General features: G+C 36.5%; 2 pseudogenes; both read right to left on the minus strand.

The window, feature by feature from the left end:
• Nucleotides 1-8,517: 8,517 nt before the first annotated feature.
• On the minus strand, nucleotides 8,518-9,820 carry LOC100470563 (annotated as a pseudogene).
• Nucleotides 9,821-11,298: 1,478 nt separating this feature from the next.
• LOC117797287 lies at nucleotides 11,299-12,439 on the minus strand (annotated as a pseudogene).
• Between the last annotated feature and the right edge of the window lie 319 nt (nucleotides 12,440-12,758).

Here is a 12,758-nt window from a genome sequence, read left to right on the forward strand (position 1 = left end):
GTATATGTTCAGTAGCTTGTGACTCTGGGTCTTTGGGCAGGATTCCAAGGGCCAGATCATACTGGCTCCCAGGTGCTTCGGAGATATTTTTGACATATGCAGTCTTGAGCGCTAAAATGTGGATGTACTCAGTTTAACGGAAAATAGTGCACTTTGAAAACAGAATGAGTATGAGAATATCATTTATACTTTTTAATATCTTACTGTATTACCTAATTTTAGCCTTTTTTCTATCACCATAACAAAGAGAGGTAAGATGAGCTACTGTGGTGCGCTTGGATGGCTCAATCAGTTAAGCCTCTGCTCAGGCAGTGATCATAGGGTCCTGGGATAGCACCCAGGCTCCCTCTCAGTGGGTTTTCTGCTCAGTGGGGAGTCTCTGCCTGCCACTCCACCACTCCCTGCTCACTCTCTCTCTCTCTCAAATAAATAAAGCCTTAAAAAAAAAAAAAAAAAAAAAGGTTAGCTATTGAGCTATTGCAACGCTTCACCCAAAATCTAAAGTTTGTGATTAAGGGATTTCTACTTCTTCCCTCTCGTTTCTTCTCTGCTTATGGCCATATGATCGCTGATCTCCTATCAATAGTTACCTAGATGTTTTCCTAGGTTTCTTCTTATTCTATAGATGGCACAGTGCTAGCTATTTAACATATGTATTCCAGCATTGATTGTGAGAGCCTGGTAGACAATATCAACTGGAAAGCCAGGTAAATTCCTGCATTTAGAGTTAACTCATTTCTAAACATAGACCATATAGACCTGTGGAGGGGACTACTTGGAAAGATAGCTTACTCTTTAATAGAAGTGACAGGTGTGAAAAGGTAATGTATTGCTGCTGTTCTTTTCCCTTCTTCCTCTCTGGAAAGCAGACTTGGTACCTGGAGCAGAGTTTGGCATATTGAAACTATAATGGAACATGTAGATGGAGAAAGACACAAGATGCTAAGGATGTCAGAAGAGAATGATAGAGCCTCGGAACTAGTTAGACTGTGAAACTGCTTCACCAACAGCAAACATTGCCTGTGTCCAATTCTATGTGGAAAATGTGAACCTCTTTTTTTAAGATGCAATTTATCAAGTTTTCAGTTCTTTGCTGCCAAAGGCATTCTCATGTAATGTAGAATATTTATGTAGAATAAAATCATAAACAGAGGATTTCCTGGTTTAAGAGACACACATTTTCAATTATAAACATTAATGTAAAATTTTCCTTTAAAAGGTTATGCAAATGTACACCCCACGAACAGCAAATGAGAATGCTTGTTTTCCTTCATTGCTAAAGTATTAAATGTTATCAGTTTATATATTCACTAGCATTTATTAAGTGCTTAATAAATGTGCCCAACACTATGCTAATTATAAGGATAGGAAAATAGGCAAAAGTAATATGGTGTCTGCCTTCTATGTTTTCAGTGATGCTCTTATGACCGCTTTATTTTTTCTTGATGAATCCTGAAAAGTTCTTAAGTTTGGCTTTGGTATTGCATATTTTGTGTTGCCTCTGTGGTTGAGATCAGGGGACAGTGTAGGAAGTTTAGGAAATAGATTCTAGAGTCAGTCAGCTCGGGATCAGGATCTTGTTGCCACCTGAAGCTATGTGGTGATGGCCCATTTAACTCTTTGAGCCTCCGTCTCCTCACCTGCAAATTGAAGATAATAAGAATATTTATTATAAGAGTTCTAAGTTATATAAAACACTTAAAATAGGGCCTGTCTAATATCACCTAATACTACCATGAGGTTTTTAACATATTTTATAATTAGTTTGTATCTGTATATATAAATGTTACAAAATTTGGTACATTAATTTGTATGTAGCTACCTTACTGAATTTTGTGCTGATTACAATAATTGATTTGTTGATTCTCCAATGTTTCTAAATATTTAATCATATTATCTGAAAATAATCATGATTTCTATTCCTTTTCAATACTTACACTATTTTTTAAAATTTTTGTTATGTTTTTGTTTTGTTTTTTTTTTAAGATTTTTATTTATTTATTTGACACAGAGAGAGACAGTGATAGAGGGAACACAAGCAGGGGAAGTGGGGAGGGAGAAGCAGGCTTCCTGCCGAGCAGGGAGCCCGATGTGGGGCTCGATCCCAGGACCCTGGGATCATGACCTGAGCCGAAGGCAGATGTTTAATGACTAAACCACCCAGGCTCCCTATGCTCCTATTTCTTTTAATCTAATGTAGAGTCACTTAGAATTTCTAGAAGAATACTACATGGTTATATTAGAAGACTTTCTAATTGAAATCCTACAACCATTTTCATATTGCTTCTGTTACTAGTCCCAATGTTAAAGGCACTCATAAAATAATGCAGTATCTTTTTTAATTTCCTTTTTGAGTATAGTTGACACACAATGTTAGATTAGTTTTAGGTGTACAACATAGTGATTCAACTACTCTATACATTATGTTCCGCTCACCACAACTGTAGCTACCTACCACTTCCCACCATACAACACTATTACAGTATCATTGACCACATTCCCAATGATGTGCCTTTTATTCCCATGACTTATTCGTTCTATAACTGGAGGTCTGGATCTCCCAGTCGCTTTCACCCATTTTGCCCATCTTCCTCCTCCTCCCTCCCCTCTGGCAATAGGTATCTGATATAGAGGGGATTTTTCCACTTAACCTGGTAATAAGAAAAAGCCCTTGTTAACCAGAGGTTAGAATGAAAAAGGCATCCCCCACACTATTACTGTGCATTTAGAAGGACTAGATATACAATGAACAATTTAATTTGAACTGATAATTTAATTAACAAATTGAATTATAAATTAAATAATGAATTAACGTTATGTAACAAATTGTTCAATGGTATGGGAAGTATGCAAAAAAATTGCAGCAAAATGGAGAGAGAGAGAGAGACATAGAAACAGAAACTAAGATGGATAAGATGGATGAAGGATGTATTCTGCAAGAAAAATCCCTATTTATAGTAGTTAGGAAACAGATATTTTATAGTCCATGTAATCACATAAAAGAAAATTAGCAACTTAAAGAAAATGTGATCAAAGATGAGCTTTTTTGATGATAAAATGGTTTTACAAGAGAGGTCGCTGTAATACTATCAGTTTGTTCTCTGCATTTATCGGTCTGATTCTTTTTCTTTATGTATTCATTTGTTTTTTAGATTCCACATGTGAGTGAAATCATATGGTATTTATCCTTCTTTGTCTGACTTATTTCTTTTAGAGTAATAACCTTAGGTCCATCCATGTTGTCACATATGACGTGATCTCATTCTTTTTTATGGCTGTATAATATTACCAGGTCAGTTTAAAAATCTCCTCTATATCAGATACCTATGGCCATTAATAATATTGTACAATAAACTCAGCAAACATTTAATGGAATAAAGCAAAAAATATTTGTTTATCATACTATTTCCATAGCTTGGTAGTTTGTGTTTGGCTCAGCCAGGCCTTTGTGACCTCAACTGTGCTCCCTCATGCTTCCTTGGTCAGCTGCTAGGTTAGTGGGGGTTGGATAAGATGTCTAAGAAGGCCTCAGGATTGACAATTCATTTCTCCTTCAAGAGTTTCTCTTTACCCAATAGGCTAGCTGAAACTCGTTCAGTTGTTAGTAAGTGTTTTGAGAGAGAAACCTGGAGCCCAGCTTCACAAATAGACAATACTTTTTTTGTGGGAAGGACTCCAAATGAAGGTACATGAATACAAGAATAATTACAGTTAATTTTTGCAAATTATCTATATGACACCATCTTTCACTCTTACGGAGCTATAGTAGATCGTATTTTGCAGTGAGTTTTTTAAGATTTATTTCCTCATTTGTGACCTAAAGTATTTGAATCATATAGAGTTTAATTATAAAATAACTGGATGAAATTAATAACAATTTGGCAATTTTTATTTAAACACTAATTGTTTGATATGTAAATGCTGATTTCTGTTTTGCCATATGCTTTAAACTCATTAGTACATCACTAGTTCCTGGATAGTTCAACACCCAGATGCCCATGTAACTTTAATTTGGTTAATCAGTATGGCAGATAAATACCTTGCCACCCTGTAGACATTTGTAAGACTGCAACTGAATGGTTCAAAAAAGGAGGCGAATAGAATTCACATTTGGTTGTTTCATATACTGTTAACTTGCTGAAGGAGCACTTTTACTTCTCTAAGCAACCAGGAAATAACCATGCATTAGTCAGAGTTCTCCTCCCCAAAAAAAAAAAAAAAAAAAAAAAAAAACAGAACCAACAGGATATGTATTTTTTGTGATAATGCATAGTTTGTTAGAATGACTCTTCCTACCTTTGCATCACTAAATCCTCCTAGGGATGGTGAGAAGCCATATTACTTAATAATCCCTTTTACTATCCCCCTCTCTTGCCTCCCATTATACCCAAACAAATTCCCTGTTCCTCTTAACTATCATTTGGAAGATGATTGGCAGCATAATGTTGGTTTGAATCTTATTTACATTTTAAGAAATTAAATCTGTCTCTTTAAGTCATCATCATTTAGAGGAAAAAAAACCTATTTTAACTCTATCTTTAAATAAAATACCATTCTTAAATATAAGAATACTTTTATTTTTAATGGATCCGGTTATAACCTTGAACTGATACTTTGCATTTTCAGGCATTAGGGAAAGTAGATATGAGTGGTTAATTCTTAGGAGCAAACTGTGTCCTTCACAGTGGCCAACATGAAACACAGATGCTGGTCATAAAAATAAAAAAATAAGGGACACCTACAGCTCAGTCAGTTTAGCGTCTGCCTTTGGCTCAGGTCATGATCTTAGGGTCCTGGAATCAAGCCCAGGGGAGTCTGCTCCTTCCCCTCACTCTCCCTCTGTGCTCTCTCATGCTCTCTTTCTGTCTCAAATAAATAAAATCTTTTAAAAAATCAAAAATAAGAGGATAAGCTGCTACATGTCAAATAGAAAGTTTTCTGGATTATAAAATATAGTTCTGAATTGGATGTGATGGAGGTTTGTGTGTGTGTGTGTGCACCCGTGCATGCCCACGTATGCTTGCATGCCGTCACAGTAGGGGGAGTTCACACACAAAAACTCCAAAGGAAAATTAGAGATGTGAAAGACATCCAAATGCATTAGAAGACAAAACAAAAAAACCTTTCTCAATAGTAAATGTAATCACTTAATTAGAATCATTAGAAGAGGGAATCCCCGTGATACAGGAAAACATGAATCTGATTTTCTTTTCAAGACTTCTTTTATTATCACTGTTCTTATACTTTCATCACTATTGGGATGCAGAAGGAGAAAAATAGGGTGGCAAATCAAAATGTTGGTGTCTAATTTTACTTTAAGCCCTGTGTAACAAATCAATGTACGGGTCAGGTGGTTTCCAGTGCATTTTTTCAATAAAATTGAAGACGACTTAATCTAGTTGTCAGTGGAGAGATCGTTAAAATGATTTTTGATGATAAGTAACCTTGTTGGGTTTCTTTTTTTTCTTGGCATGTAAATCAGTAGTTTAAAGCATTAAGTGACTTTGCTGTGGAAAAATTGTTTTATTTTTTTTTAATTATGCATGTTCAAGTTTCTTGGTGCTTATCATTGCAGCATTTAGAAATTATCATCTAAATATATAAACTGATAAGAAAAATACCCAACATGCATTTTATTAAGTGAGTCACTTCCAATTAATCTGAACTTTAGACATTTACAAATTATCTACATGTGTTAAATGTAAAATGTTTTGATCCATTGCTTGCTACTTCTAATTACTAGAATGAATACTGAAGTCAGAAGAACTTTAAAAATTAGACTTATGAGCACAACAATATGAAAACATAGAATGTTCATTTGTAATCATGGTTTTGTTGTAGAGAAATATGGGGACATAGACTTTCAGAAATATATATCACAAGGAAACAAATCTCGTGGTCAAAGTAGAATAGAAATATAAGACCAAGGAGAAAACCAGTATCTTCTAACATTCGTTTACGTCAATGATTTTTAAGCTCCAGTTTAGCCATAATCTTGGTCCATAGGTAATATGTAATAGAAGGCCTGGGGGTAGAGGGGAGTTTAAATGGGGTTCTGCTACCTGAAAGGGAATGGGACAAAAATCTATAGATCTGATCTTTTCTGTGTCCACCAGAATTCTTGAAACTGTGAATCACACTTCTGAATACATGATATTTCATGATCTCTACATTCCTTGCAAAGTATGATTATTTTATGAAACATAAATAAATAAAATATTGACTTTAAACTGGGGCATTTACACATTTCCTCTTCAGTGTGTTTATAGCCTGATTTCATAAAACTCTATGCCTGCATTGTTTGTATTTCAATTCTGTTAAAATTTCAGTAAGTGTAAGTGTTAATAAACAGTCTAAATAATGTAAAAGTGTAATGTCTCAAATACAGTCTCCATCTCATGTTTATCTTCAAATTTCCTCCTCGATAATCTAGACTCAAAGAGGTTTATGTGTATCTTTCTCCATTTTAGTGTACATATATGTGCATAATTTGTATAAATATATGTAAAATTTTAAATGTATACAGTATAAAAAAGATAAAGCAAATGTTTCCATTTCAAAAAGCTGAAAGTATTGGGTAATTTAGAGCAGTGTTTAAAATAATGTTCTGTACTTACAAGAAAAAATAGAAGACTCCGTGCTAGTAATAAAGAAAGTGCTGAGAACCCAAGTGCTGAGCGTGGAAACCAAATGGCACAGCAGTCCTGGGTAAGAGAGGAAGGAGTTAACCAAAAGATTCTAAAACATGTGTAAAGATACGAGATAAAGACTGTCTCCTTGAGGCAAGAAGTTGAAACTGAGACCCCTACACAAATACAACCCCTGCATAGAAGTCTCCATACTTTCTTGGGGCGCCTGGGTGGCACAGCGGTTAAGCATCTGCCTTCGGCTCAGGGCGTGATCCCGGCATTNTTCTCCATTTTAGTGTACATATATGTGCATAATTTGTATAAATATATGTAAAATTTTAAATGTATACAGTATAAAAAAGATAAAGCAAATGTTTCCATTTCAAAAAGCTGAAAGTATTGGGTAATTTAGAGCAGTGTTTAAAATAATGTTCTGTACTTACAAGAAAAAATAGAAGACTCCGTGCTAGTAATAAAGAAAGTGCTGAGAACCCAAGTGCTGAGCGTGGAAACCAAATGGCACAGCAGTCCTGGGTAAGAGAGGAAGGAGTTAACCAAAAGATTCTAAAACATGTGTAAAGATACGAGATAAAGACTGTCTCCTTGAGGCAAGAAGTTGAAACTGAGACCCCTACACAAATACAACCCCTGCATAGAAGTCTCCATACTTTCTTGGGGCGCTTGGGTGGCACAGCGGTTAAGCGTTTGCCTTCGGCTCAGGGCGTGATCCTGGCGTTAGGGATCGAGCCCCGCATCAGGCTCCTCTGCTGTGAGCCTGCTTCTTCCTCTCCCACTCCCCCTGCTTGTGTTCCCTCTCTCGCTGGCTGTCTCTATCTCTGTCGAATAAATAAATAAAATCTTAAAGAAAAAAAAAGTCATCTCCATACTTTCTAGTTCAACTGTCCCCATTTAGTCTAGGCCAAAGGCCCGTGATTAATCTTTTTTTTTTAATTTTGTAGGGTTTTTTAAAAATATTTTATTTATTTNCCTCTCTCGCTGGCTGTCTCTATCTCTGTCGAATAAATAAATAAAATCTTTAAAAAAAAAAAAAAAGAAGTCTCCATACTTTCTAGTTCAACTGTCCCCATTTAGTCTAGGCCAAAGGCCCATGATTGATCTTTTTTTTTTTTAATTTTGTAGGTTTTTTAAAAAATATTTTATTTATTGGAGAGAGAGGAGAGAGAGAGAGAGAGTACAATTTGGGGGAAGGAGAGGGAGAAGCAGACACTCTGCTCTGCCGGGAACCTGATGCAGGACTCAATCCCAGGACCCTAGGATCATGACCTGGGCCAAAGGCTGACACTTAACTGAATGAGCCACCCAGGCACCCTGATTATTCATTTTTGAGCAAATTTTTGATGTCCCAAGGCTAGATAACATGACTAACCAATCATGATGAAACTGTTAATAGCTAAATGGGGGGGGGAATATATATATATGGCAAGCTTACCAAAATGTAGGCAAAAAGAAATAAATTTGAATGCTCATATAAAGAAAATAAATCATTAAAGATCCTGTAATGACTATCTAGGCATCTTTTATTTAATTTTTTTAACAATCAGATAAGGAAACATTTATTTGAGGTTTAACATGAAATCATACAAATAAACTTTGTATACACCCAAATCCACATTGAATCATAACACAGATAACAAAAGACAAAGGAAAAACAAAACTAATTGGCAGCTGTATACAATTGGACACAGTTGTGTCCTGTACACTAGAAAGTCTTTTGCAAAACGATCATCTTAAGACCTTTGAAGAGCAATCTGCAATGTGGTCCTGCAAAATGGGTTAGCNTTAAGACCTTTGAAGAGCAATCTGCAATGTGGTCCTGCAAAATGGGTTAGCTTTAGCAATTTCCTTCTGTTTTCTCCAATGTCCTCCTTTAGTATGGCTGGTAACTGTTTTGGTGATTGCCACCCCCTCCAGATACCTTGCCATAAGTCTCTGTTGGCCACTGTTGTCTGCGTATCCCTGTCCATATTCATAGTTCCCATAGTTACACCCAGTATAATCATAGCCACCATAGCCACCGTCGTATTGATCACCACTATAGGCACTATTGTAATTTCCATATCCTTGATCATAATAGTTGTTAAATCCTTGGTTCCAATTTTGGCCCCGACCTTGCCCATGACCCCTAGTACCACGTCATCCACCAGCTGCAACACCTCTTCCTCCTTTTGTTATTGCTGTTGCTATATAATCTTTGGATTGTGCGACTTTGATTTCACACTTCCCAGAAACAATTTGATGATATCTGCTTTCTAACATTTTTTTTACTGGCTCTTTGTCTTTATACGTGATAAAACAAAATCCTCTTCTTTCATTTGTTTTTGTATCCTTGAGAAGTTCAATATTTTCAATCTCCGCAAAGGTTCCAAAATATTCTTTAATTTGTTCTTCAGAAGTATCTGGGCTCAACCCACCCACAAAAACTTTTTGGGGGTTCTTCCTTTTGAAAACTTTGGTCCTTTTNGTCATCCACCAGCTGCAACACCTCTTCCTCCTTTTGTTATTGCTGTTGCTATATAATCTTTGGATTGTGCGACTTTGATTTCACACTTCCCAGAAACAATTTGATGATATCTGCTTTCTAACATTTTTTTTACTGGCTCTTTGTCTTTATACGTGATAAAACAAAATCCTCTTCTTTCATTTGTTTTTGTATCCTTGAGAAGTTCAATATTTTCAATCTCCGCAAAGGTTCCAAAATATTCTTTAATTTGTTCTTCAGAAGTGTCTGGGCTCAACCCACCCACAAAAACTTTTTGGGGGTTCTTCCTTTTGAAAACTTTGGTCCTTTCGGGGTCTATCAATTTGCCATCCCGTTTGTGTTCTTTCAGTTCCAAAACCTTATCAACACTAGCAGCATCATTGAAAAGCACAAATCCAAATCCTCTTGATCTTCCAGTCACTGGATCTATTTTAATTGTGCAGTCTACAAATTCCCCAAATCAAGAAAAATATCAAGTCAGATCTTTCTTCCTTGTATCCCAGCTCAAGCCTCCGATAAATACTTTACCATCAACCTGCTGATTCTTGCTCACGTAGATCTTGGATTCNAAGCCTCCGATAAATACTTTACCATCAACCTGCTGATTCTTGCTCATGTTGATCTTGGATTTCTCTGCAAATTCCTCTCTTTCAGTGTTGCTGTATTCGTTCATGTCCTCCATGGTGTCGGAGTTGTTATAGGGGTTGACGGTGGGGGTTGTTGGCATGCAGCCCAGGTCGTGGCATCTGCGGACACACAGTGGTGTAAGGAGTTCTATAGGCAACTTTTAAACAAAGGATTTAGAATAATCTTGCAATGAACTTTTAGGGAACTGAGAAACAAGTAACTATTTCCCAAACTGCATTATGAGATCAAAATTGCAGTGGTAGTAAAGATGGTAAATTATTTATAAAACAAGAAAATTATAACCCAGTTTCCCTCATGTGTGGGAAAGTTGGCTAAAATTTTGTCCTTTGAAGGTCTCCGTGCCTGGATTATCGGAAGGATTTTTAATCTGAAGACATACATAATGATTAAAAAAAGAAAAAAAAGGAACTCAATCCACCATAAACCTTATATTGTGGCATATAGCTGAGAGGTTGCAACCTTGAACTTTATGTGAACAGGGATGTGGTTACTGGAGAAATTCAGCACCTGCAGCTCCAGGGAAAGTTCCACTAGTTACCTAGCCCAAGCTGTAACTGGATATAAATATGTTGCTTAAAGAGGAGACACTTGAGGGGCGCCCGGGTGGCTCAGTCGTTAAGCGTCTGCCTTTGGCTCAGGGCGTGATCCCAGAGTCCTGGGATCAAGCCCCATATCGGGCTTCNTTTGGCTCAGGGCGTGATCCCAGAGTCCTGGGATCAAGCCCCATATTGGGCTTCTCCGCTGGGAGCCTGCTCCTTCCTCTCTCACTCCCCCTGCTTGTGTTCCCCCACTCGCTTGCTGTCTCTCTCTCTCTCTGTCAAATAAATAAATAAATAAAATCTTAAAAAAAAAAGACACTTGAAAAAGTCTGTACCAAAAGTTTATAATATAAATCATCCTAAGAATTTTCTTTTGTTTGTTGTTTTAAGAATATAGAGAAAACAACCCCTATATGCGTAACATAATTTCTTTATTTAAAACATGATTTCTTAGGATCAAGATTTCAATACATTTTATTTAGAATCATAGGCTGCTAGAAGTGGAGGGAACATTTGGGTTATTCTAGTCTACGTTTCATGTTGCGAATTTGGGATGAGAAGGGTTAAGTGATCTTCCCAAAGTTTACATTAATTGGCAGAAAAGTTGGAACTGAAACTAAGTTTACATAGTTTTCCATAGTTTTATTCTCTCCCCTTTTAAGGGCCAATTCTAAAAACCACTTGGTCTAAGAGGATATTGTACCTCTGAAAAATTTCCTGTAGTGTTCAGTCGAATGAAAGCAGGGTTGTGAAGGAGTGGCTGCCATAAAAAGGGAAGAAGTCAGGCAGTATACTCTGTCCCAGTAGGAATTCACAGAGCAGTATATTGCCATAAAGTTCATAAAGTGAAAATACTAGAAAGAACAGAATTCATAGAGGGCAGAGATCATGGCTTGTCTCTGGAAGTGGTATTCTGCGATATTTTAAATACTATTTTGATCATTTTTTTGTCTGAGAAAATTAATTCTTTTTTCAACCAANCTCATCCACCAGCTGCAACACCTCTTCCTCCTTTTGTTATTGCTGTTGCTATATAATCTTTGGATTGTGCGACTTTGATTTCACACTTCCCAGAAACAATTTGATGATATCTGCTTTCTAACATTTTTTTTACTGGCTCTTTGTCTTTATACGTGATAAAACAAAATCCTCTTCTTTCATTTGTTTTTGTATCCTTGAGAAGTTCAATATTTTCAATCTCCGCAAAGGTTCCAAAATATTCTTTAATTTGTTCTTCAGAAGTGTCTGGGCTCAACCCACCCACAAAAACTTTTTGGGGGTTCTTCCTTTTGAAAACTTTGGTCCTTTCNAGGAAATAGGTTTGTTTTGTATGACATAACAATAGAATATGTTTTGTTTTGTTTTTTTAGTCAACGTTAGTCGAATTTTATATGCTTTGGAATCAGCAGGAAGGTAAAAAAAAACAAACAACAAACAAACAAACAAACAAACNAGGAAATAGGTTTGTTTTGTATGACATAACAATAGAATATGTTTTGTTTTGTTTTTTTAGTCAACGTTAGTCAAATTTTATATGCTTTGGAATCAGCAGGAAGGTAAAAAAACAAACAACAAACAAACAAACAAACAAANTCAACACTAGCAGCATCATTGAAAAGCACAAATCCAAATCCTCTTGATCTTCCAGTCACTGGATCTATTTTAATTGTGCAGTCTACAAATTCCCCAAATCAAGAAAAATATCGAGTCAGATCTTTCTTCCTTGTATCCCAGCTCAAGCCTCCGATAAATACTTTACCATCAACCTGCTGATTCTTGCTCATGTTGATCTTGGATTTNCAAAACCAGAGTTCAGGGATCCCATACACAAAGACTGCTTCAGTAGGCTTGTTGGGGAACCTAAGTGTTTGCATTGCCAACAGGTAACTGAGGGGATCCCAATGTATTGGCCTTAGACCCTTTTGAGAAAAATTGTTTCAAGGCATCCAAACACCTTTAGGGACATTTTCTTACCTTTGTTCTTAACTGTTGTTAATTATGTGTGCTTGTCTTTGAGAAACTTCACTGTAGTTGCACATGGTATATATACCAAGTCTGACANTCTCTGCAAATTCCTCTCTTTCAGTGTTGCTGTATTCGTTCATGTCCTCCATGGTGTCGGAGTTGTTATAGGGGTTGACGGTGGGGGTTGTTGGCATGCAGCCCAGGTCGTGGCATCTGCGGACACACAGTGGTGTAAGGAGTTCTATAGGCAACTTTTAAACAAAGGATTTAGAATAATCTTGCAATGAACTTTTAGGGAACTGAGAAACAAGTAACTATTTCCCAAACTGCATTATGAGATCAAAATTGCAGTGGTAGTAAAGATGGTAAATTATTTATAAAACAAGAAAATTATAACCCAGTTTCCCTCATGTGTGGGAAAGTTGGCTAAAATTTTGTCCTTTGAAGGTCTCCGTGCCTGGATTATCGGAAGGATTT

The sequence above is a fragment of the Ailuropoda melanoleuca genome, chromosome 20 (assembly GCF_002007445.2).
Source record: "Ailuropoda melanoleuca isolate Jingjing chromosome 20, ASM200744v2, whole genome shotgun sequence".
NCBI lineage: Eukaryota > Metazoa > Chordata > Mammalia > Carnivora > Ursidae > Ailuropoda > Ailuropoda melanoleuca.